Source organism: Oncorhynchus nerka, linkage group LG4 (genome assembly GCF_034236695.1).
Source record: "Oncorhynchus nerka isolate Pitt River linkage group LG4, Oner_Uvic_2.0, whole genome shotgun sequence".
In the NCBI taxonomy this organism is placed as follows: Eukaryota; Metazoa; Chordata; class Actinopteri; order Salmoniformes; family Salmonidae; genus Oncorhynchus; species Oncorhynchus nerka.
In genome coordinates this window covers 80,581,954-80,604,453 of record NC_088399.1, presented here as the reverse complement: position 1 = coordinate 80,604,453, position 22,500 = coordinate 80,581,954, and the positions used below count along the sequence as shown (strand labels likewise).

General features: G+C 42.6%; 1 protein-coding gene across 1 annotated transcript in view; it reads right to left on the bottom strand.

The window, feature by feature from the left end:
* The window catches only part of LOC115116344 (collagen alpha-1(XVI) chain-like), a 260,099-nt gene that overhangs the window by 236,855 nt on the left and 744 nt on the right, over positions 1-22,500 (bottom strand). The gene's annotated exons all lie outside the window — the stretch shown is intronic.

Here is a 22,500-nt window from a genome sequence, read left to right as displayed (position 1 = left end):
CTGGACACTCCCAGAGACATGGAATATTGTTTGTCAGTTTCCATACAACTATACATTAAGAGTAATGCAACAGTTACTTATCATTTTGAGCAGGTGATTTTAGTTCAATGAACAAAAATGATCTTAGCTTTATGTGTAATTGTTCTCCAAGCAATTGGTAAAAGTGTTAGAGTTTTGAAAAATGTTCATTTTGATGATCGGTTGTGAGTTTTGTGTCTAGAGTTTAGAAAAAACATATCAAGGTTCTGAAATTAGCGCCAAAGTGATTGTAAAAAACTGTCCTTCCAAATGGTTAAGGTTAGTGCTATGGTTTGGGGAAGGTTTAAAACAACAATTTGACAATTTGGCGCTATTACCATCAGGAATCATCAGTTTTACATTGATTTTCTCAGCTTTCTAGAGCACTGTGACTTGCTATAATGCAGTGGTCTAAGCAGTGTGCTCCAGCTACAAGGATTAAGAGTTTGCGCCCAGTGCTGGGCAATCGTTTTGTGAGCACCAACAAAAGCACATGTCAACATTCTCAGAACCTTTTCAAACGTCCAAAATCTAAGTCTATTTCTAGTGATCAGCCAGGCTCTAGAGCTCCTGCTGTTTCAGCTGATCGATGGATGCACCCGCTGTGTGTGTATGCGTGTGTGTGCGTGTTTGTGTGTGTGCATGTGTGTTTGTGTGTGCGTGTGTGTGCATGTGTGTTTGTGTGTGCGTGTGTTTGTGTGTGCGTGCGTGTGTGTATGTGCGTGTGCGCGTGTGCAGATTAACAGCAGATGATCCATCCATGAGTCATTATCAATAACAGCATCAATACTTTAAATGCTAAACCAGGAAGCCGTTCCATTAACCTCACTCTTCTCTGTTTATGCATTTATTTTCAAAGACCGGAAAATGTGACCAATCGAAACAAGAATGCATTAGGACAAATTTAGTATGCTTATTTACAGGTGCATACACAGCTCAAAAAGCTCAGCTGGTTCTTGACTACTTGCGAAACATTGATGAGGGAGAAAAAATCTAAACCTTCCTGCAGCTTTAAGAGCTTCTGATAGGCCTGGATGTAAGATGGCTGTGTGGGTCGACGGTTTGTAGGCATTAGTCATGTCCTTTATTTTGTCCTTCCACTTGAACATATGACTCATGTCCATTTTAGCCTTGGTTTTCATGTTTTGCTATAAAGGAACTGTGAGTTTGCGAAATAAGAAGTATGTAAAAACTAAAATCGTGTAGTCATTGTTATTCAGCAAGCAATGAGCATGAAATATTGAAGCATCAGCGACAGTGTGAGTCGCTGGATCTTTCAATACTATATTTGGGTCACTCTATCAGGCAGATGGAAGGAAACTCGGTCTAGTCTAGACAGTGTAATGTGCGTCTAGCTAATTCATCTGTTACACAGCCAATGGAGCGGGATGAGAGATGCATTGGAAACATGGAAGGCGTCTGACGGACGAGTCACAGACGAGCCTCAAGAAGTTCAGTATCTATACGTATTCACGTATGATAACAAGTCACACAAGAAACTCAAGGCCCTACAAAGGCGCCTTGATGTACTGTACGTATAGCTTTGCCGCTGTTACGTCGAATCCCAACCAATTCCCCCAGTCAGTTGCGATCTATTAACTGAAGCAGTGGATGAGGAAGGCTCTATTCCTGTCTTGCCGTGGGTTGGCTTGGCTTTGCTTGGCTTGGCGCGGAGTGGCTCTTCGAGTGGGATCAAATAATGTTTCCCTCCCCCAAAGGCGAGACTTGGTCCCTATGTGCACTGTTTCTTTTATCTCAAACCATTCTCCAGGCAGCCGAGGCGGAGACTCCTCGTCTTCCATGAAAGGAGGAATTAAAAAAGGGAGAGAAAGGAGAGGGAAGGAGATTGTGAAACGTATGTTCTCTGTATGCTATGTGAAGGGGTTCCAAAAGGGTTCTGTGGCTGTCCCCAAGTCGAACCCTTTTTGGTTTCCGGGTGGAACTCTTTGGGGTTCCATGTAGAACCCTATGTGGAAAGGGTTGTACATGAAACCCAAACGCGTTGTATCTGGAACCAAAATGGGTTCTTCAAAGGGTTCTCCTATGGGGACAGCCGAAGAACCCTTTTTAGTTCTAGATAGAACTATATTTGTGTAGCGTGTAGTGAGCGTGTGCCATACTTTTCTCACAAGGCTTAATAGACTGGTGGTAGGAAGAAGAAGATGCAGATTAGATCAGAAACACAGACAGAGATATAGTCATATATACCCACAATCTGAGTCAAGCCTTAACCCTGGGACTGTCATGTTAAACAATCTGAGTCAAGCATTAACCCTGGGACTGTCATGTTAAAACAATCTGAGTCAAGCATTAACCCTGGGACTGTCACGTTAAAACAATCTGAGTCAAGCATTAACCCTGGGACTGTCACGTTAAAACAATCTGAGTCAAGCATTAACCCTGGGACTGTCATGTTAAACAATCTGAGTCAAGCATTAACCCTGGGACTGTCATGTTAAAACAATCTGAGTCAAGCCTTAGCCCTGGGACTGTCATGTTAAAACAATCTGAGTCAAGCATTAACCCTGGGACTGTCATGTTAAAACAATCTGAGTCAAGTCTTAGCCCTGGGACTGTCATGTTAAAACAATCTGAGTCAAGCATTAATCCTGGGACTGTCATGTTAAAACAATCTGAGTCAAGCATTAACCCTGGGACTGTCATGTTAAAACAATCTGAGTCAAGCATTAACCCTGGGACTGTCATGTTAAAACAATCTGAGTCAAGCCTTAGACCTGGGACTGTCATGTTAAAACAATCTGAGTCAAGCATTAGCCCTGGGAATGTCATGTTAAAACAATCTGAGTCAAGCCTTAGCCCTGGGACTATCATGTTAAAACAATCTGAGTCAAGCATTAACCCTGGGACTGTCATGTTAAAACAATCTGAGTCAAGCATTAGCCCTGGGACTGTCATGTTAAACAATCTGAGTCAAGTCTTAGCCCTGGGACTGTCATGTTAAAACAATCTGAGTCAAGCATTAGCCCTGGGACTGTCATGTTAAAACAATCTGAGTCAAGCATTAACCCTGGGACTGTCATGTTAAAACAATCTGAGTCAAGCATTAGCCCTGGGACTGTCATGTTAAAACAATCTGAGTCAAGTCTTAGCCCTGGGACTGTCATGTTAAAACAATCTGAGTCAAGCATTAACCCTGGGACTGTCATGTTAAAACAATCTGAGTCAAGCATTAGCCCTGGGACTGTCATGTTAAAACAATCTGAGTCAAGTCTTAGCCCTGGGACTGTCATGTTAAAACAATCTGAGTCAAGCATTAACCCTGGGACTGTCATGTTAAAACAATCTGAGTCAAGCATTAGCCCTGGGACTGTCATGTTAAACAATCTGAGTCAAGTCTTGGCCCTGGGACTGTCATGTTAAAACAATCTGAGTCAAGCATTAGCCCTGGGACTGTCATGTTAAAACAATCTGAGTCAAGTCTTAGCCCTGGGACTGTCATGTTAAAACAATCTGAGTCAAGCATTAGCCCTGGGACTGTCATGTTAAAACAATCTGAGTCAAGTCTTAGCCCTGGGACTGTCATGTTAAAACAATCTGAGTCAAGCATTAACCCTGGGACTGTCATGTTAAAACAATCTGAGTCAAGCCTTAGACCTGGGACTGTCATGTTAAAACAATCTGAGTCAAGCCTTAGCCCTGGGAATGTCATGTTAAAACAATCTGAGTCAAGCCTTAGCCCTGGGACTATCATGTTAAAACAATCTGAGTCAAGCATTAACCCTGGGACTGTCATGTTAAAACAATCTGAGTCAAGCATTAGCCCTGGGACTGTCATGTTAAACAATCTGAGTCAAGTCTTAGCCCTGGGACTGTCATGTTAAAACAATCTGAGTCAAGCATTAGCCCTGGGACTGTCATGTTAAAACAATCTGAGTCAAGTCTTAGCCCTGGGACTGTCATGTTAAAACAATCTGAGTCAAGCATTAGCCCTGGGACTGTCATGTTAAAACAATCTGAGTCAAGTCTTAGCCCTGGGACTGTCATGTTAAAACAATCTGAGTCAAGCATTAGCCCTGGTACTGTCATGTTAAAACAATCTGAGTCAAGTCTTAGCCCTGGGACTATCATGTTAAAACAATCTGAGTCAAGCATTAACCCTGGGACTGTCATGTTAAAACAATCTGAGTCAAGCATTAACCCTGGGACTGTCATGTTAAAACAATCTGAGTCAAGCATTAACCCTGGGACTGTCATGTTAAAACAATCTGAGTCAAGCCTTAGCCCTGGGACTGTCATGTTAAAACAATCTGAGTCAAGCATTAACCCTGGGACTGTCATGTTAAAACAATCTGAGTCAAGCATTAACCCTGGGACTGTCATGTTAAAACAATCTGAGTCAAGTCTTAGCCCTGGGACTGTCATGTTAAAACAATCTGAGTCAAGCATTAACCCTGGGACTGTCATGTTAAAACAATCTGAGTCAAGCATTAACCCTGGGATTGTCATGTTAAAACAATCTGAGTCAAGCATTAACCCTGGGACTGTCATGTTAAAACAATCTGAGTCAAGCCTTAGCCCTGGGACTGTCATGTTAAAACAATCTGAGTCAAGCATTAACCCTGGGACTGTCATGTTAAAACAATCTGAGTCAAGTCTTAGCCCTGGGACTGTCATGTTAAAACAATCTGAGTCAAGCATTAACCCTGGGACTGTCATGTTAAAACAATCTGAGTCAAGCCTTAGCCCTGGGACTGTCATGTTAAAACAATCTGAGTCAAGTCTTAGCCCTGGGACTATCATGTTAAAACAATCTGAGTCAAGCCTTAGCCCTGGGACTGTCATGTTAAAACAATCTGAGTCAAGTCTTATCCCTGGGACTGTCATGTTAAAACAATCTGAGTCAAGCATTAACCCTGGGACTGTCATGTTAAAACAATCTGAGTCAAGCATTAACCCTGGGACTGTCATGTTAAAACAATCTGAGTCAAGCCTTAGCCCTGGGACTGTCATGTTAAAACAATCTGAGTCAAGCATTAACCCTGGGACTGTCATGTTAAAACAATCTGAGTCAAGCCTTAGACCTGGGACTGTCATGTTAAAACAATCTGAGTCAAGCATTAGCCCTGGGACTGTCATGTTAAAACAATCTGAGTCAAGTCTTAGCCCTGGGACTGTCATGTTAAAACAATCTGAGTCAAGCATTAACCCTGGGACTGTCATGTTAAAACAATCTGAGTCAAGTCTTAGCCCTGGGACTGTCATGTTAAAACAATCTGAGTCAAGCATTAAACCTGGGACTGTCATGTTAAAACAATCTGAGTCAAGCCTTAGCCCTGGGACTGTCATGTTAAAACAATCTGAGTCAAGTCTTAGCCCTGGGACTGTCATGTTAAAACAATCTGAGTCAAGCATTAACCCTGGGACTGTCATGTTAAAACAATCTGAGTCAAGCATTAACCCTGGGACTGTCATGTTAAAACAATCTGAGTCAAGCCTTAGCCCTGGGACTGTCATGTTAAAACAATCTGAGTAAAGCATTAACCCTGGGACTGTCATGTTAAAACAATCTGAGTCAAGTCTTAGCCCTGGGACTGTCATGTTAAAACAATCTGAGTCAAGCATTAACCCTGGGACTGTCATGTTAAAACAATCTGAGTCAAGCCTTAGCCCTGGGACTGTCATGTTAAAACAATCTGAGTCAAGTCTTAGCCCTGGGACTATCATGTTAAAACAATCTGAGTCAAGCCTTAGCCCTGGGACTGTCATGTTAAAACAATCTGAGTCAAGTCTTATCCCTGGGACTGTCATGTTAAAACAATCTGAGTCAAGCATTAACCCTGGGACTGTCATGTTAAAACAATCTGAGTCAAGCATTAACCCTGGGACTGTCATGTTAAAACAATCTGAGTCAAGCCTTAGCCCTGGGACTGTCATGTTAAAACAATCTGAGTCAAGCATTAACCCTGGGACTGTCATGTTAAAACAATCTGAGTCAAGCATTAACCCTGGGACTGTCATGTTAAAACAATCTGAGTCAAGTCTTAGCCCTGGGACTGTCATGTTAAAACAATCTGAGTCAAGCATTAACCCTGGGACTGTCATGTTAAAACAATCTGAGTCAAGCCTTAGCCCTGGGACTGTCATGTTAAAACAATCTGAGTCAAGTCTTAGCCCTGGGACTGTCATGTTAAAACAATCTGAGTCAAGTCTTAGCCCTGGGACTGTCATGTTAAAACAATCTGAGTCAAGCATTAACCCTGGGACTGTCATGTTAAAACAATCTGAGTCAAGCCTTAGCCCTGGCACTGTCATGTTAAAACAATCTGAGTCAAGTCTTAGCCCTGGGACTGTCATGTTAAAACAATCTGAGTCAAGCATTAACCCTGGGACTGTCATGTTAAAACAATCTGAGTCAAGCATTAACCCTGGGACTGTCATGTTAAAACAATCTGAGTCAAGCCTTAGCCCTGGGACTGTCATGTTAAAACAATCTGAGTCAAGTCTTAGCCCTGGGACTATCATGTTAAAACAATCTGAGTCAAGCCTTAGCCCTGGGACTGTCATGTTAAAACAATCTGAGTCAAGTCCTATCCCTGGGACTGTCATGTTAAAACAATCTGAGTCAAGTCTTAGCCCTGGGACTATCATGTTAAAACAATCTGAGTCAAGCCTTAGCCCTGGGACTGTCATGTTAAAACAATCTGAGTCAAGTCTTATCCCTGGGACTGTCATGTTAAAACAATCTGAGTCAAGCATTAACCCTGGGACTGTCATGTTAAAACAATCTGAGTCAAGCCTTAGCCCTGGGACTGTCATGTTAAAACAATCTGAGTCAAGTCTTAGCCCTGGGACTGTCATGTTAAAACAATCTGAGTCAAGCATTAGCCCTGGGACTGTCATGTTAAAACAATCTGAGTCAAGTCTTAGCCCTGGGACTGTCATGTTAAAACAATCTGAGTCAAGCATTAGCCCTGGGACTGTCATGTTAAAACAATCTGAGTCAAGTCTTAGCCCTGGGACTGTCATGTTAAAACAATCTGAGTCAAGCATTAACCCTGGGACTGTCATGTTAAAACAATCTGAGTCAAGCCTTAGACCTGGGACTGTCATGTTAAAACAATCTGAGTCAAGCCTTAGCCCTGGGAATGTCATGTTAAAACAATCTGAGTCAAGGCTTAGCCCTGGGACTATCATGTTAAAACAATCTGAGTCAAGCATTAAAAACAATCCTGGGACTGTCATGTTAAAACAATCTGAGTCAAGCCTTAGACCTGGGACTGTCATGTTAAAACAATCTGACTCAAGCATTAACCCTGGGACTGTCATGTTAAAACAATCTGAGTCAAGCCTTAGCCCTGGGACTGTCATGTTAAAACAATCTGAGTCAAGCATTAACCCTGGGACTGTCATGTTAAAACAATCTGAGTCAAGTCTTAGCCCTGGGACTGTCATGTTAAAACAATCTGAGTCAAGCATTAGCCCTGGGACTGTCATGTTAAAACAATCTGAGTCAAGTCTTAGCCCTGGGACTGTCATGTTAAAACAATCTGAGTCAAGCATTAACCCTGGGACTGTCATGTTAAAACAATCTGAGTCAAGCCTTAGACCTGGGACTGTCATGTTAAAACAATCTGAGTCAAGCCTTAGCCCTGGGAATGTCATGTTAAAACAATCTGAGTCAAGGCTTAGCCCTGGGACTATCATGTTAAAACAATCTGAGTCAAGCATTAACCCTGGGACTGTCATGTTAAAACAATCTGAGTCAAGCATTAGCCCTGGGACTGTCATGTTAAACAATCTGAGTCAAGTCTTAGCCCTGGGACTGTCATGTTAAAACAATCTGAGTCAAGCATTAGCCCTGGGACTGTCCTGTTAAAACAATCTGAGTCAAGTCTTAGCCCTGGGACTGTCATGTTAAAACAATCTGAGTCAAGCATTAACCCTGGGACTGTCATGTTAAAACAATATGAGTCAAGTCTTAGCCCTGGGACTATCATGTTAAAACAATCTGAGTCAAGCCTTAGCCCTGGGACTGTCATGTTAAAACAATCTGAGTCAAGTCTTATCCCTGGGACTGTCATGTTAAAACAATCTGAGTCAAGCATTAACCCTGGGACTGTCATGTTAAAACAATCTGAGTCAAGCATTAACCCTGGGACTGTCATGTTAAAACAATCTGAGTCAAGCCTTAGCCCTGGGACTGTCATGTTAAAACAATCTGAGTCAAGCATTAACCCTGGGACTGTCATGTTAAAACAATCTGAGTCAAGCATTAACCCTGGGACTGTCATGTTAAAACAATCTGAGTCAAGTCTTAGCCCTGGGACTGTCATGTTAAAACAATCTGAGTCAAGCATTAACCCTGGGACTGTCATGTTAAAACAATCTGAGTCAAGCCTTAGCCCTGGGACTGTCATGTTAAAACAATCTGAGTCAAGTCTTAGCCCTGGGACTGTCATGTTAAAACAATCTGAGTCAAGTCTTAGCCCTGGGACTGTCATGTTAAAACAATCTGAGTCAAGCATTAACCCTGGGACTGTCATGTTAAAACAATCTGAGTCAAGCCTTAGCCCTGGCACTGTCATGTTAAAACAATCTGAGTCAAGTCTTAGCCCTGGGACTGTCATGTTAAAACAATCTGAGTCAAGCATTAACCCTGGGACTGTCATGTTAAAACAATCTGAGTCAAGCATTAACCCTGGGACTGTCATGTTAAAACAATCTGAGTCAAGCCTTAGCCCTGGGACTGTCATGTTAAAACAATCTGAGTCAAGTCTTAGCCCTGGGACTATCATGTTAAAACAATCTGAGTCAAGCCTTAGCCCTGGGACTGTCATGTTAAAACAATCTGAGTCAAGTCCTATCCCTGGGACTGTCATGTTAAAACAATCTGAGTCAAGTCTTAGCCCTGGGACTATCATGTTAAAACAATCTGAGTCAAGCCTTAGCCCTGGGACTGTCATGTTAAAACAATCTGAGTCAAGTCTTATCCCTGGGACTGTCATGTTAAAACAATCTGAGTCAAGCATTAACCCTGGGACTGTCATGTTAAAACAATCTGAGTCAAGCCTTAGCCCTGGGACTGTCATGTTAAAACTGGGACTGTCATGTTAAAACAATCTGAGTCAAGTCTTAGCCCTGGGACTGTCATGTTAAAACAATCTGAGTCAAGTCTTAGCCCTGGGACTGTCATGTTAAAACAATCTGAGTCAAGCATTAGCCCTGGGACTGTCATGTTAAAACAATCTGAGTCAAGTCTTAGCCCTGGGACTGTCATGTTAAAACAATCTGAGTCAAGCATTAACCCTGGGACTGTCATGTTAAAACAATCTGAGTCAAGCCTTAGACCTGGGACTGTCATGTTAAAACAATCTGAGTCAAGCCTTAGCCCTGGGAATGTCATGTTAAAACAATCTGAGTCAAGGCTTAGCCCTGGGACTATCATGTTAAAACAATCTGAGTCAAGCATTAACCCTGGGACTGTCATGTTAAAACAATCTGAGTCAAGCATTAGCCCTGGGACTGTCATGTTAAACAATCTGAGTCAAGTCTTAGCCCTGGGACTGTCATGTTAAAACAATCTGAGTCAAGCATTAGCCCTGGGACTGTCATGTTAAAACAATCTGAGTCAAGTCTTAGCCCTGGGACTGTCATGTTAAAACAATCTGAGTCAAGCATTAACCCTGGGACTGTCATGTTAAAACAATCTGAGTCAAGCCTTAGACCTGGGACTGTCATGTTAAAACAATCTGACTCAAGCATTAACCCTGGGACTGTCATGTTAAAACAATCTGAGTCAAGCCTTAGCCCTGGGACTGTCATGTTAAAACAATCTGAGTCAAGCATTAACCCTGGGACTGTCATGTTAAAACAATCTGAGTCAAGCATTAACCCTGGGACTGTCATGTTAAAACAATCTGAGTCAAGCATTAACCCTGGGACTGTCATGTTAAAACAATCTGAGTCAAGCCTTAGACCTGGGACTGTCATGTTAAAACAATCTGAGTCAAGCATTAGCCCTGGGACTGTCATGTTAAAACAATCTGAGTCAAGTCTTAGCCCTGGGACTGTCATGTTAAAACAATCTGAGTCAAGCATTAACCCTGGGACTGTCATGTTAAAACAATCTGAGTCAAGCATTAGCCCTGGGACTGTCATGTTAAACAATCTGAGTCAAGTCTTAGCCCTGGGACTGTCATGTTAAAACAATCTGAGTCAAGCATTAGCCCTGGGACTGTCATGTTAAAACAATCTGAGTCAAGTCTTAGCCCTGGGACTGTCATGTTAAAACAATCTGAGTCAAGCATTAGCCCTGGGACTGTCATGTTAAAACAATCTGAGTCAAGTCTTAGCCCTGGGACTGTCATGTTAAAACAATCTGAGTCAAGCATTAACCCTGGGACTGTCATGTTAAAACAATCTGAGTCAAGCCTTAGACCTGGGACTGTCATGTTAAAACAATCTGAGTCAAGCCTTAGCCCTGGGAATGTCATGTTAAAACAATCTGAGTCAAGTCTTAGCGCTGGGACTATCATGTTAAAACAATCTGAGTCAAGCATTAACCCTGGGACTGTCATGTTAAAACAATCTGAGTCAAGCATTAGCCCTGGGACTGTCATGTTAAACAATCTGAGTCAAGTCTTAGCCCTGGGACTGTCATGTTAAAACAATCTGAGTCAAGCATTAGCCCTGGGACTGTCATGTTAAAACAATCTGAGTCAAGCCTTAGCCCTGGGACTGTCATGTTAAAACAATCTGAGTCAAGTCTTAGCCCTGGGACTATCATGTTAAAACAATCTGAGTCAAGCCTTAGCCCTGGGACTGTCATGTTAAAACAATCTGAGTCAAGTCTTATCCCTGGGACTGTCATGTTAAAACAATCTGAGTCAAGCATTAACCCTGGGACTGTCATGTTAAAACAATCTGAGTCAAGCATTAACCCTGGGACTGTCATGTTAAAACAATCTGAGTCAAGCCTTAGCCCTGGGACTGTCATGTTAAAACAATCTGAGTCAAGCATTAACCCTGGGACTGTCATGTTAAAACAATCTGAGTCAAGCCTTAGACCTGGGACTGTCATGTTAAAACAATCTGAGTCAAGCATTAGCCCTGGGACTGTCATGTTAAAACAATCTGAGTCAAGTCTTAGCCCTGGGACTGTCATGTTAAAACAATCTGAGTCAAGCATTAACCCTGGGACTGTCATGTTAAAACAATCTGAGTCAAGTCTTAGCCCTGGGACTGTCATGTTAAAACAATCTGAGTCAAGCATTAACCCTGGGACTGTCATGTTAAAACAATCTGAGTCAAGCCTTAGCCCTGGGACTGTCATGTTAAAACAATCTGAGTCAAGTCTTAGCCCTGGGACTGTCATGTTAAAACAATCTGAGTCAAGCATTAACCCTGGGACTGTCATGTTAAAACAATCTGAGTCAAGCATTAACCCTGGGACTGTCATGTTAAAACAATCTGAGTCAAGCCTTAGCCCTGGGACTGTCATGTTAAAACAATCTGAGTAAAGCATTAACCCTGGGACTGTCATGTTAAAACAATCTGAGTCAAGTCTTAGCCCTGGGACTGTCATGTTAAAACAATCTGAGTCAAGCATTAACCCTGGGACTGTCATGTTAAAACAATCTGAGTCAAGCCTTAGCCCTGGGACTGTCATGTTAAAACAATCTGAGTCAAGTCTTAGCCCTGGGACTGTCATGTTAAAACAATCTGAGTCAAGCCTTAGCCCTGGGACTGTCATGTTAAAACAATCTGAGTCAAGTCTTATCCCTGGGACTGTCATGTTAAAACAATCTGAGTCAAGCATTAACCCTGGGACTGTCATGTTAAAACAATCTGAGTCAAGCATTAACCCTGGGACTGTCATGTTAAAACAATCTGAGTCAAGCCTTAGCCCTGGGACTGTCATGTTAAAACAATCTGAGTCAAGCATTAACCCTGGGACTGTCATGTTAAAACAATCTGAGTCAAGCATTAACCCTGGGACTGTCATGTTAAAACAATCTGAGTCAAGTCTTAGCCCTGGGACTGTCATGTTAAAACAATCTGAGTCAAGCATTAACCCTGGGACTGTCATGTTAAAACAATCTGAGTCAAGCCTTAGCCCTGGGACTGTCATGTTAAAACAATCTGAGACAAGTCTTAGCCCTGGGACTGTCATGTTAAAACAATCTGAGTCAAGCATTAACCCTGGGACTGTCATGTTAAAACAATCTGAGTCAAGTCTTAGCCCTGGGACTGTCATGTTAAAACAATCTGAGTCAAGCCTTAGCCCTGGGACTGTCATGTTAAAACAATCTGAGTCAAGCCTTAGCCCTGGGACTGTCATGTTAAAACAATCTGAGTCAAGTCTTAGCCCTGGGACTGTCATGTTAAAACAATCTGAGTCAAGCATTAACCCTGGGACTGTCATGTTAAAACAATCTGAGTCAAGCACTTAACCCTGGGACTGTCATGTTAAAACAATCTGAGTCAAGCCTTAGCCCTGGGACTGTCATGTTAAAACAATCTGAGTCAAGCATTAACCCTGGGACTGTCATGTTAAAACAATCTGAGTCAAGCCTTAGCCCTGGGACTGTCATGTTAAAACAATCTGAGTCAAGTCTTAGCCCTGGGACTATCATGTTAAAACAATCTGAGTCAAGCCTTAGCCCTGGGACTGTCATGTTAAAACAATCTGAGTCAAGTCATGTTAAAACAATAGCCCTGGGACTGTCATGTTAAAACAATCTGAGTCAAGTCTTAGCCCTGGGACTGTCATGTTAAAACAATCTGAGTCAAGCAAGCCCTAGACCTGGGACTAGCCCTGGGACTGTCATGTTAAAACAATCTGAGTCAAGTCTTAGCCCTGGGACTGTCATGTTAAAACAATCTGAGTCAAGCATTAACCCTGGGACTGTCATGTTAAAACAATCTGAGTCAAGCCTTAGCCCTGGGACTGTCATGTTAAAACAATCTGAGTCAAGTCTTAGCCCTGGGACTGTCATGTTAAAACAATCTGAGTCAAGCATTAGCCCTGGGACTGTCATGTTAAAACAATCTGAGTCAAGTCTTAGCCCTGGGACTGTCATGTTAAAACAATCTGAGTCAAGCATTAACCCTGGGACTGTCATGTTAAAACAATCTGAGTCAAGCAAGTTAGCCCTGGGACTGTCATGTTAAAACAATCTGAGTCAAGTCTTAGCCCTGGGACTGTCATGTTAAAACAATCTGAGTCAAGCATTAACCCTGGGACTGTCATGTTAAAACAATCTGAACCTTAGCCCTGGGACTGTCATGTTAAAACAATCTGAGTCAAGTCTTAGCCCTGGGACTGTCATGTTAAAACAATCTGAGTCAAGCCTTAGCCCTGGGACTGTCATGTTAAAACAATCTGAGTCAAGCCTTAGCCCTGGGACTGTCATGTTAAAACAATCTGAGTCAAGTCTTAGCCCTGGGACTGTCATGTTAAAACAATCTGAGTCAAGCCTTAGCCCTGGGACTGTCATGTTAAAACAATCTGAGTCAAGTCTTATCCCTGGGACTGTCATGTTAAAACAATCTGAGTCAAGCATTAACCCTGGGACTGTCATGTTAAAACAATCTGAGTCAAGCCTTAGCCCTGGGACTGTCATGTTAAAACAATCTGAGTCAAGCTTAGCCCTGGGACTGTCATGTTAAAACAATCTGAGTCAAGCATTAGCCCTGGGACTGTCATGTTAAAACAATCTGAGTCAAGTCTTAGCCCTGGGACTGTCATGTTAAAACAATCTGAGTCAAGCATTAGCCCTGGGACTGTCATGTTAAAACAATCTGAGTCAAGTCTTAGCCCTGGGACTGTCATGTTAAAACAATCTGAGTCAAGCATTAACCCTGGGACTGTCATGTTAAAACAATCTGAGTCAAGCCTTAGACCTGGGACTGTCATGTTAAAACAATCTGAGTCAAGCCTTAGCCCTGGGACTGTCATGTTAAAACAATCTGAGTCAAGGCTTAGCCCTGGGACTGTCATGTTAAAACAATCTGAGTCAAGCATTAACCCTGGGACTGTCATGTTAAAACAATCTGAGTCAAGCATTAGCCCTGGGACTGTCATGTTAAAACAATCTGAGTCAAGTCTTAGCCCTGGGACTGTCATGTTAAAACAATCTGAGTCAAGCATTAGCCCTGGGACTGTCATGTTAAAACAATCTGAGTCAAGTCTTAGCCCTGGGACTGTCATGTTAAAACAATCTGAGTCAAGCATTAACCCTGGGACTGTCATGTTAAAACAATCTGAGTCAAGCCTTAGACCTGGGACTGTCATGTTAAAACAATCTGACTCAAGCATTAACCCTGGGACTGTCATGTTAAAACAATCTGAGTCAAGCCTTAGCCCTGGGACTGTCATGTTAAAACAATCTGAGTCAAGCATTAACCCTGGGACTGTCATGTTAAAACAATCTGAGTCAAGCATTAACCCTGGGACTGTCATGTTAAAACAATCTGAGTCAAGCCTTAGCCCTGGGACTGTCATGTTAAAACAATCTGAGTCAAGCCTTAGCCCTGGGACTGTCATGTTAAAACAATCTGAGTCAAGCATTAGCCCTGGGACTGTCATGTTAAAACAATCTGAGTCAAGTCTTAGCCCTGGGACTGTCATGTTAAAACAATCTGAGTCAAGCATTAGCCCTGGGACTGTCATGTTAAAACAATCTGAGTCAAGTCTTAGCCCTGGGACTGTCATGTTAAAACAATCTGAGTCAAGCATTAACCCTGGGACTGTCATGTTAAAACAATCTGAGTCAAGCCTTAGACCTGGGACTGTCATGTTAAAACAATCTGAGTCAAGCATTAGCCCTGGGACTGTCATGTTAAAACAATCTGAGTCAAGCTTAGCCCTGGGACTGTCATGTTAAAACAATCTGAGTCAAGCATTAACCCTGGGACTGTCATGTTAAAACAATCTGAGTCAAGCAAAACAATCTTAACCCTGGGACTGTCATGTTAAAACAATCTGAGTCAAGCCTTAGACCTGGGACTGTCATGTTAAAACAATCTGAGTCAAGCATTAGCCCTGGGACTGTCATGTTAAAACAATCTGAGTCAAGTCTTAGCCCTGGGACTGTCATGTTAAAACAATCTGAGTCAAGCATTAGCCCTGGGACTGTCATGTTAAAACAATCTGAGTCAAGTCTTAGCCCTGGGACTGTCATGTTAAAACAATCTGAGTCAAGCATTAACCCTGGGACTGTCATGTTAAAACAATCTGAGTCAAGCCTTAGACCTGGGACTGTCATGTTAAAACAATCTGAGTCAAGCCTTAGCCCTGGGAATGTCATGTTAAAACAATCTGAGTCAAGTCTTAGCTGTCTGGGACTATCATGTTAAAACAATCTGAGTCAAGCATTAACCCTGGGACTGTCATGTTAAAACAATCTGAGTCAAGCATTAGCCCTGGGACTGTCATGTTAAACAATCTGAGTCAACTGTCTTTAAAACCCTGGGACTGTCATGTTAAAACAATCTGAGTCAAGCATTAGCCCTGGGACTGTCATGTTAAAACAATCTGAGTCAAGCCTTAGCCCTGGGACTGTCATGTTAAAACAATCTGAGTCAAGTCTTAGCCCTGGGACTATCATGTTAAAACAATCTGAGTCAAGCCTTAGCCCTGGGACTGTCATGTTAAAACAATCTGAGTCAAGTCTTATCCCTGGGACTGTCATGTTAAAACAATCTGAGTCAAGCATTAACCCTGGGACTGTCATGTTAAAACAATCTGAGTCAAGCATTAACCCTGGGACTGTCATGTTAAAACAATCTGAGTCAAGCCTTAGCCCTGGGACTGTCATGTTAAAACAATCTGAGTCAAGCATTAACCCTGGGACTGTCATGTTAAAACAATCTGAGTCAAGCCTTAGACCTGGGACTGTCATGTTAAAACAATCTGAGTCAAGCATTAGCCCTGGGACTGTCATGTTAAAACAATCTGAGTCAAGTCTTAGCCCTGGGACTGTCATGTTAAAACAATCTGAGTCAAGCATTAACCCTGGGACTGTCATGTTAAAACAATCTGAGTCAAGTCTTAGCCCTGGGACTGTCATGTTAAAACAATCTGAGTCAAGCATTAACCCTGGGACTGTCATGTTAAAACAATCTGAGTCAAGCCTTAGCCCTGGGACTGTCATGTTAAAACAATCTGAGTCAAGTCTTAGCCCTGGGACTGTCATGTTAAAACAATCTGAGTCAAGCATTAACCCTGGGACTGTCATGTTAAAACAATCTGAGTCAAGCATTAACCCTGGGACTGTCATGTTAAAACAATCTGAGTCAAGCCTTAGCCCTGGGACTGTCATGTTAAAACAATCTGAGTCAAAGCATTAAAACCCTGGGACTGTCATGTTAAAACAATCTGAGTCAAGTCTTAGCCCTGGGACTGTCATGTTAAAACAATCTGAGTCAAGCATTAACCCTGGGACTGTCATGTTACAACAATCTGAGTCAAGCCTTAGCCCTGGGACTGTCATGTTAAAACAATCTGAGTCAAGTCTTAGCCCTGAGACTATCATGTTAAAACAATCTGAGTCAAGCCTTAGCCCTGGGACTGTCATGTTAAAACAATCTGAGTCAAGTCTTATCCCTGGGACTGTCATGTTAAAACAATCTGAGTCAAGCATTAACCCTGGGACTGTCATGTTAAAACAATCTGAGTCAAGCATTAACCCTGGGACTGTCATGTTAAAACAATCTGAGTCAAGCCTTAGCCCTGGGACTGTCATGTTAAAACAATCTGAGTCAAGTCTTAGCCCTGGGACTATCATGTTAAAACAATCTGAGTCAAGCCTTAGCCCTGGGACTGTCATGTTAAAACAATCTGAGTCAAGTCTTATCCCTGGGACTGTCATGTTAAAACAATCTGAGTCAAGCATTAACCCTGGGACTGTCATGTTAAAACAATCTGAGTCAAGCATTAACCCTGGGACTGTCATGTTAAAACAATCTGAGTCAAGCCTTAGCCCTGGGACTGTCATGTTAAAACAATCTGAGTCAAGCATTAACCCTGGGACTGTCATGTTAAAACAATCTGAGTCAAGCCTTAGCCCTGGGACTGTCATGTTAAAACAATCTGAGTCAAGTCTTAGCCCTGGGACTATCATGTTAAAACAATCTGAGTCAAGCCTTAGCCCTGGGACTGTCATGTTAAAACAATCTGAGTCAAGTCTTAGCCCTGGGACTGTCATGTTAAAACAATCTGAGTCAAGCATTAACCCTGGGACTGTCATGTTAAAACAATCTGAGTCAAGTCTTAGCCCTGGGACTGTCATGTTAAAACAATCTGAGTCAAGCCCCTGGGAGCCCTGGGAATGTCATGTTAAAACAATCTGAGTCAAGGCTTAGCCCTGGGACTATCATGTTAAAACAATCTGAGTCAAGCATTAACCCTGGGACTGTCATGTTAAAACAATCTGAGTCAAGTCCTATCCCTGGGACTGTCATGTTAAAACAATCTGAGTCAAGTCTTAGCCCTGGGACTATCATGTTAAAACAATCTGAGTCAAGCCTTAGCCCTGGGACTGTCATGTTAAAACAATCTGAGTCAAGTCTTATCCCTGGGACTGTCATGTTAAAACAATCTGAGTCAAGCATTAACCCTGGGACTGTCATGTTAAAACAATCTGAGTCAAGCCTTAGCCCTGGGACTGTCATGTTAAAACAATCTGAGTCAAGCCTTAGCCCTGGGACTGTCATGTTAAAACAATCTGAGTCAAGCATTAGCCCTGGGACTGTCATGTTAAAACAATCTGAGTCAAGTCTTAGCCCTGGGACTGTCATGTTAAAACAATCTGAGTCAAGCATTAGCCCTGGGACTGTCATGTTAAAACAATCTGAGTCAAGTCTTAGCCCTGGGACTGTCATGTTAAAACAATCTGAGTCAAGCATTAACCCTGGGACTGTCATGTTAAAACAATCTGAGTCAAGCCTTAGCCCTGGGACTGTCATGTTAAAACAATCTGAGTCAAGCCTTAGCCCTGGGAATGTCATGTTAAAACAATCTGAGTCAAGGCTTAGCCCTGGGACTATCATGTTAAAACAATCTGAGTCAAGTCTTAGCCCTGGGACTGTCATGTTAAAACAATCTGAGTCAAGCCTTAGCCCTGGGAATGTCATGTTAAAACAATCTGAGTCAAGGCTTAGCCCTGGGACTATCATGTTAAAACAATCTGAGTCAAGCATTAACCCTGGGACTGTCATGTTAAAACAATCTGAGTCAAGTCCTATCCCTGGGACTGTCATGTTAAAACAATCTGAGTCAAGTCTTAGCCCTGGGACTATCATGTTAAAACAATCTGAGTCAAGCCTTAGCCCTGGGACTGTCATGTTAAAACAATCTGAGTCAAGTCTTATCCCTGGGACTTTCATGTTAAAACAATCTGAGTCAAGCATTAACCCTGGGACTGTCATGTTAAAACAATCTGAGTCAAGCCTTAGCCCTGGGACTGTCATGTTAAAACAATCTGAGTCAAGTCTTAGCCCTGGGACTGTCATGTTAAAACAATCTGAGTCAAGCATTAGCCCTGGGACTGTCATGTTAAAACAATCTGAGTCAAGGCTTAGCCCTGGGACTATCATGTTAAAACAATCTGAGTCAAGCATTAACCCTGGGACTGTCATGTTAAAACAATCTGAGTCAAGCATTAGCCCTGGGACTGTCATGTTAAACAATCTGAGTCAAGTCTTAGCCCTGGGACTGTCATGTTAAAACAATCTGAGTCAAGCATTAGCCCTGGGACTGTCATGTTAAAACAATCTGAGTCAAGTCTTAGCCCTGGGACTGTCATGTTAAAACAATCTGAGTCAAGCATTAACCCTGGGACTGTCATGTTAAAACAATCTGAGTCAAGCCTTAGACCTGGGACTGTCATGTTAAAACAATCTGACTCAAGCATTAACCCTGGGACTGTCATGTTAAAACAATCTGAGTCAAGCCTTAGCCCTGGGACTGTCATGTTAAAACAATCTGACTCAAGCATTAACCCTGGGACTGTCATGTTAAAACAATCTGAGTCAAGCATTAACCCTGGGACTGTCATGTTAAAACAATCTGAGTCAAGCATTAACCCTGGGACTGTCATGTTAAAACAATCTGAGTCAAGCATTAACCCTGGGACTGTCATGTTAAAACAATCTGAGTCAAGCATTAACCCTGGGACTGTCATGTTAAAACAATCTGAGTCAAGCATTAACCCTGGGACTGTCATGTTAAAACAATCTGAGTCAAGCCTTAGACCTGGGACTGTCATGTTAAAACAATCTGAGTCAAGCCTTAGCCCTGGGACTATCATGTTAAAACAATCTGAGTCAAGCCTTAGACCTGGGACTGTCATGTTAAAACAATCTGAGTCAAGCCTTAACCCTGGGACTGTCATGTTAAAACAATCTGAGTCAAGTCTTAGCCCTGGGACTGTCATGTTAAAACAATCTGAGTCAAGCATTAACCCTGGGACTGTCATGTTAAAACAATCTGACTCAAGCATTAACCCTGGGACTGTCATGTTAAAACAATCTGAGTCAAGCATTAACCCTGGGACTGTCATGTTAAAACAATCTGAGTCAAGCATTAACCCTGGGACTGTCATGTTAAAACAATCTGAGTCAAGTCTTAGCCCTGGGACTGTCATGTTAAAACAATCTGAGTCAAGCCTTAGCCCTGGGACTGTCATGTTAAAACAATCTGAGTCAAGCCTTAGACCTGGGACTGTCATGTTAAAACAATCTGAGTCAAGCCTTAGCCTTGGGAATGTCATGTTAAAACAATCTGAGTCAAGGCTTAGCCCTGGGACTATCATGTTAAAACAATCTGAGTCAAGCATTAACCCTGGGACTGTCATGTTAAAACAATCTGAGTCAAGCATTAGCCCTGGGACTGTCATGTTAAACAATCTGAGTCAAGTCTTAGCCCTGGGACTGTCATGTTAAAACAATCTGAGTCAAGCATTAGCCCTGGGACTGTCATGTTAAAACAATCTGAGTCAAGTGTTAGCCCTGGGACTGTCATGTTAAAACAATCTGAGTCAAGCATTAACCCTGGGACTGTCATGTTAAAACAATCTGAGTCAAGCCTTAGACCTGGGACTGTCATGTTAAAACAATCTGACTCAAGCATTAACCCTGGGACTGTCATGTTAAAACAATCTGAGTCAAGTCTTAGCCCTGGGACTATCATGTTAAAACAATCTGAGTCAAGCATTAACCCTGGGACTGTCATGTTAAAACAATCTGAGTCAAGCATTAACCCTGGGACTGTCATGTTAAAACAATCTGAGTCAAGCATTAACCCTGGGACTGTCATGTTAAAACAATCTGAGTCAAGCATTAACCCTGGGACTGTCATGTTAAAACAATCTGAGTCAAGCATTAACCCTGGGACTGTCATGTTAAAACAATCTGAGTCAAGCCTTAGACCTGGGACTGTCATGTTAAAACAATCTGAGTCAAGCCTTAGCCCTGGGACTGTCATGTTAAAACAATCTGAGTCAAGTCTTAGCCCTGGGACTATCATGTTAAAACAATCTGAGTCAAGCCTTAGACCTGGGACTGTCATGTTAAAACAATCTGAGTCAAGCCTTAACCCTGGGACTGTCATGTTAAAACAATCTGAGTCAAGTCTTAGCCCTGGGACTGTCATGTTAAAACAATCTGAGTCAAGCATTAACCCTGGGACTGTCATGTTAAAACAATCTGACTCAAGCATTAACCCTGGGACTGTCATGTTAAAACAATCTGAGTCAAGCCTTAGCCCTGGGACTGTCATGTTAAAACAATCTGAGTCAAGCATTAACCCTGGGACTGTCATGTTAAAACAATCTGAGTCAAGCATTAACCCTGGGACTGTCATGTTAAAACAATCTGAGTCAAGCATTAACCCTGGGACTGTCATGTTAAAACAATCTGAGTCAAGTCTTAGCCCTGGGACTGTCATGTTAAAACAAAACTCCTGCCTTTAGTTATTGCATATCATTGGAGAAAATCACAAGACCTTCTCTCATTGAAAAATGTGTTTGACAAGTCTGTCTAGGTTAATATCTCCCACTCCTTTTATTGGACAGCGGTCATACCCATGTAAGCACCTGCTGAGAATAACATCACACCCTGGTTGTAATTTCCAGTTCAATTGGATGTGAAAAAGCCTTAGCCATGGAGAAACCCACTGTGTGTGTGTGTGTGTGTGTGTGTGTGTGTGTGTGTGTGTGTGTGTGTGTGTGTGTGTGTGTGTGTGTGTGTGTGTGTGTGTGTGTGTGTGACAAATAGCATGCAAGTGTGAAGTGGCTCATTTAGAGCTTTTACTTCTGGTCATCTGTCACCAGGCAGCTGGTACTGGAAAGCGATGCTGGGTGTGTCTCATTACCCCAGCTACGAGGCACCTCCGCTGGAGAATATCACACCTTCTCACCCCTCCTTCTCAGACATCCATGGGAAGGTGGAAAACACTTGACACTGTAGTGAAAGAGTCTGAGCAGGGCCAGAAGCAGTGACGTTGACTCTCCAATTACAGCACTTTAAAGCACAAATAATTGTCTGGATGGACAATTTGTGGTTCCTACAATGCTTGGGTGCTGCTTGACATTAGCATAGACAAGAGGACACTAATGTAAGGCATATGGTCATGTGTTTGTTTGGAAGCAGGTGCATGTGTGATAGCTCGGGTGGAGTTCATCCCAGCTACTTTGAGTCCTTGAATCTCCACCACGGCACTGCTGCATTATGCCAAACACTCCAGAGCTCTTGGCAGGCTCCGCAACAAGCCATTGTCTACAATTGTGCGCTCCAGTGCTTTGATGTTCACTCCAGTGCTCTGCTAGGGTCTCTGCAGTGGACCACTCTATGGTTCAGTGAGACTAGAATGTTGATGAAGCGCAACGGAAGCCTATTCTGATAGACAGGGTTCCAATGCCATTGTGACAGGGAAGTTGCCCAGATTCAGTCACTCTCCCGTCCATGCCAATGCCAAGGGCTGGAGCCAACATTTAGAGTGTGCCATAGAGAGGCACTTAGGGGGATCTGATCCATAATGTTATGGATGAGGTCAACTGAGCTGCCTGGAAATACTTCCTGTAATAATATATTTACAACCACTGTTAAAATGCTTTCGGACTGTTATGAAAGCTGTGACGGTCATGGAACTTTGGATGATGGTTATTGGTCAGCCAAATGACCGCAGTAGCCATTGTAATCATTTGAATAGCAAAAATAAACACAAAAAAAGACAGTATATTAAGACACACGTAGTCTCCTCCCCTCCGTTCCCGACTGCACGGCTGCAGAAAGGGGTTGTTGCTACAACACCTTGCATGTTTCAGCAAAGGGCAACCGTTTCATCAGGCTGTAAAGAGTCCACGTATCCTTGGAAAAACAGACTAGAATGCCTAGCTGTCCCGTCTTCAGTCAACGGTCCGTAACCCCCCCCCCCCCCCCGCCAGTCATGAAGGCGGTTGTTTTATTTACACGACAGTCTTCATCCGTAACCGTTGGTTACACGACTATACGGGAGCC